The sequence below is a fragment of the Triturus cristatus genome, chromosome 4_1, assembly GCF_964204655.1.
Source record: "Triturus cristatus chromosome 4_1, aTriCri1.1, whole genome shotgun sequence".
Classification (NCBI taxonomy): domain Eukaryota; kingdom Metazoa; phylum Chordata; class Amphibia; order Caudata; family Salamandridae; genus Triturus; species Triturus cristatus.
This window is the reverse complement of record NC_140585.1, coordinates 1,140,441,612-1,140,446,291: the sequence shown is the minus strand read 5'-3', so window position 1 is coordinate 1,140,446,291 and position 4,680 is coordinate 1,140,441,612.

Here is a 4,680-nt window from a genome sequence, read left to right as displayed (position 1 = left end):
GGTAGGGTGCGTGGTGTGTGCGTTGAAGCTGTTGTGTATGTCGGCGATCTTGCGGTGGAAGAACGAGGCGAGTGAGTTGCAGAGGTCTTGCGAGGGAGTGATGTCGTTGTTTCCGGCGGTGGGGTTGGAGAACTCTTTGACGATGCTGAAGAGTTCCTTTCTGTCGTGGGCGTTGTTGTCCAGTCGTGCTTTGAGTGCTGTTTTCTTGGTGGCGCGGATCAGCTGATGGTGTTTGCGGGTGGCGTGCTTGAGGGCGGTCCTGCTGTTAGTGGTCTGGTCGAGCCGCCAGGCTTTCTCGAGGGTGCGGCGGTTCTTCTTGGAGTCCTTGAGTTCGTCATTGAACCAGGGGGTTTTCTTGCTGCCGGGTCTGCTGGGAGGGTTCTTTAGTGGTGCGAGGTCATCGGCGCAGGCAGTCAGCCACTTGGTGAGGTTGCTGGCGGCTTCGTTGGGGTCCGATGTGCTGGTGGGAGGGTTCTGGCTGAGGGAGGCGGTGAGCTGCTCGGCGGTGATCTTGCTCCAGCTCCGGTGAGGAACCTGTTGCGGGTGGTGGTGGTTCGTGGTTCTTCTGAAGCTGAAGTGGACGCAGCTGTGGTCAGTCCAGTGGAGTCCGGTGGAGTGGCTGAAGGATATGTGTTTGCTGGATGAGAAGACGGGGTCAAGCATGTGGCCGGCGTAGTGGGTGGGGGTTTTCACCAGTTGCTTTAGTCCGAGGTTGGCGAGGCTGTTCAGAAGGGTGGTGGTGTTTCTGTCATTGTTGTTTTCCAGGTGGAAGTTGAGGTCCCCTAGGAGGATGTAGTCAACGGAAGGAAGGGCGTGCGGGCTGATGAAGTCTGCGAAGTCTTCGCTGAATTGTGTGCGTGGTCCAGGGGGTCTGTAGATGAGGGTGCCTCTGAGGGTGGTTTTGGGGTCGGTGTGTATCTGGAAGTGGAGGTGTTCGGCGGAGGTGAAGGTTTCGTCGGAGTTGGTCGAGATGCGGATGGTGTTCTTGTGTACGATGGCGATGCCTCCTCCCGTCTGGTTGACGCGGTCCCTCCGGGTGATCTTGTAACCGTCCGGGATAGCTATGGCGATGTCGGGTGCTGAGGAGGCGTTCATCCAGGTTTCAGTGAGGAAGGCGACGTCTGGTGCTGTTGCGTCGAGCAGGTCCCAGAGTTCGATGGTGTGCCTGTGGACAGAAGTGGTGTCACCATGGTCATTTACTGGTGCCGCAGCCCTTCTGGCTGGCCCCTGACCCACTGGTACTTCCACTGGGGACTCTTTCCCCCTCTCACCCCTCAATCTGGACTTCTGCACCCTCCCAACTGCAGCGGTACTGCCAGACACCAGAACTGAGGGAGGCCTGCTTACAGACACTCCCCGTTCACCAGCCACTAGGGGATCCCGCACAACGGGCAGCCCCTCAGAACAGACTAGGCTCCCCACCTGGTGTTCCCTTAAAGAACCATCCAAGTTCTGAGACTGAGGTTGGGCACTACCGGGACATAACCCATTCTCACTCCTTCCCCTTAAAGACAGGACGTGAGGCCCTACACCCCTCTGACTACTACAGGACCTAGTTGGGCTACTCTGAGCCACTTCCACCACACTGGGTTTGAAGATAACTGAACCACTCCTCTTGGGATCACTCCCGATGCCTTTCCAGACCCTCTGGACTCCACCAAAAGGTCTGCCTCCAATGTGAGCTGCCTGCGGTCAGAGAACTCACTCTCCCACAGGTGTTGGCATAGCTCTGGAAAAAAGGGACTTACAATATGCTCTCCCACAATTGGATCACACAGCCCCCTAGAAGGGTTAACCAAACTATCCTTCACCTCACCATCCAGTGCCTCACACACGTACTCCACACCCCTCCCCTGAGACTGGCAAGACAGTATCTGACTGTCTCTGTCACACAACCCACACTCTTCTGGGCAGTCTTCACACTTACATACCAGGACTTCAATTTTGGGGGAACCCCTCTCCCTGCGCCTCTCATCTAGAGTCAGTAGAGTGTCCCTCCCACCACTAGGACCATGAACCCCTGCACCAGTTACCCTATTCCTCTCAGGGACACTGCGCACTACTGGAGCTACCTCATGTCCTTGAAGCTCCTGGGGTATGTTAACCCCCTCCTTCAAGTCAGGTGCCAAGTCTCTGGGTGTGTGTACTACTCTCTCAGCACTAAAACATTCAATATTGCTGCCACCATCTGAGCTGGATTCCTCCTCCCACTCAGCAAAGCTCAATCTCTGAGCTACATACCTTTCTTGTTGCTGGGCTGAGACACTCATGGCCTCAAGCCTCTCGAGCTCCATATCAAACTTCCTCATTATCAAGTCATGCTCCATTTGCATTTTCTTTTCTTCCAGAGCCAGCTTTTTGCTTTCCAGCTCCAGTTGTCCATTTAGTTTCGCCATCTCTATCTCATGAGCTCTGGTTTCCTTCCTGTCGGCCAACTCCTCTGGCGACAGGCCTCTGCCCAAGCGAGCGATGCTCTCTGCCCGCTCAATTTCCTCCACCTCATCAGAGTCTTTTCTTGACTCCACCCAGGCCCTCAGCACCTTGCAAAGATCTACTTTGAGCTTGCATCCAACAGTGGGGACTTTGAATTTCCTGCAGAAGCCCTTCAGCTGGGCCTTGGTGTAGCTCTCTAATCTCTCTTCTTTCCATTCCATATCATCCATTCCAGAGACTATAGAGGCTGCCCTTCCTGCAGGAAGTGAACCAGGCATGGTTTCTCAAAAAATGAAGATTCTTGGCAAAGCAAAAAGTCAATAGTATTGTGGCTGCGTTACTGGTCTGCACTCTCTATGTGGTGACCAATGATCCACTATATGCAAATTACAAATGCAAATCCGAAAATCCTCACCGCTGCCTCCAATGTTAGAAATGAGGGGACTCTGGGTGGCGCAGGCAAGTGCCAGCGACAAGCAGGGACCCTTTACTTCTAGTCAGGGCGAAGGATGACTCCTCAGAATAACCCCTGCTCACCCTCTAGGTGCGTGGCGCGCGCAGTCAAGGCTAAACCTCAGGCGTACACGGTTAAGCAATTGCAATTTTACACACAGTAAACCACTTGCATGCACCATAAACGGACACCAATCAGGTTGTATACAAAAATAAGGCTTTTATATAGATTCAGCAGATTTAGTACAAGGCCCAGTAACGATGAATGGTGGGGCCACAATTTCTATGAATACGGAAAGTAGTCTTTATACGGAAAGTTCTTAGGCGGGTAAAAAGGTGAACTGCGGGCCTCCGCGCACTTCGCGCTGAAGCGGCAACCGTGAGGCACGCGTCAGATGACAGGGAAAACAGAACGTTGCGGACCCTGGATCCAATGCGAGCTCGCGGTCGAGTTCGTAAGTACAGTACCTTGTTTCTTTTCGTGAAGGCGGGTGCAGGACTCCAGCGGCTCTCTTTAGAAGGGCGAGGCGGCGTCCGGGGCTCCCACACTTCACGAGGGGGGTCTCGTCCTTCAGGCTCATGGCAAGAGAGGGGTGTTACAGGTGGCAAGTGAACAGAGCGGGGCAGCCGGGCACGCTGTCTACGTCTGGGCCGTTTGAGGCTGGGAGATGCTCACAATGCCGATTCCGGCGGGAGGGGTGAAGGTGCACAGCGAGCCTCCGGCGAGCGAGGTGACTGGGGCAGCCCAGCACGGCATCGGGGGAGCGGCTCAGATCGAGCGAGTCTCTTCCCAAGGCAGGGGCGGCTAAGCAGTCCGGTCACGGCTCAAGGAGGGGCTGGGGGACACGAGAGTCACGACTCCGGCGAGGGAAGGAACACCACAGTCCAGCGGCGGGCGAGTGAAGGTCAGGTTGAGCCCAATGGTCCTGGGGCTCAGTTCAGGGGGCAAGCTCGCTTCCAAGCCCTTGGAGATCGTTTTGAAAAGCACAAGTTTCTTGAAAATAAAAATAAAGCAAAGTCTCTAGCAAAAGGTTCCTCTTCTCTCCTTTGGCAGCAAGGTCACCACTGAAGGCCAGTCCCCCAGGATAGGGACAGTCTTCCTCCTTACAGCTTTCCAGGCGCCTCCTCCTCAGGCAGAGATTCTTCTTGGTTCAAAGTAGATCTGATTTGTTAGGAGCAGGGCTCCTACATTTATACTGCATTTCTTTTGTTCTCCCAGGCCAGGGGGGGGCCTCGCCTAGTTCAGTCCAGTTCTGGAGCACTTTGTTGACGCGATGCAGGCTTCTTCTTTCACAGTGCAGGGCAGAGTCATCAGACACTCCACAGGGGGCGGAGCCAGCATTGTGGTGGCAGAGCACAGTCCTATTCAGAGTCCAGGTGTACTCCTCCCACCCATCTACCTGTCAATCTTTCTATTCACCACCAGGCTACCTAGCCCTGCCCATCTGGGTTTCCCCAGCCCTGTCACTCACGCAAGCCAGACAGCAGATACACATCACGCAGAGGCGGGCTGAAATGGTTAGGTAAGCAAATGCCAACTTTCTAAAAGTACAAATGAGGCCCAGAAGTGTATCAATGGGGAGAGCATATGCACTTTAGCACTGATCAGCAGTGGTAAAGTGCCCAGAGTCATAAAACAGCCAACAACAGGTCAGAAAAAAGGCAGGAGGAAGGCAAAAAGTTTAGGCATGACCCTGCAGAAAGGGCCAAGTCCAACAGGAAGCACATTGGCAGCTTAACAGACCAGGAAGGATGGGGACATGAGTGAACACATCAAGAAAGGGGGTCAGAGGT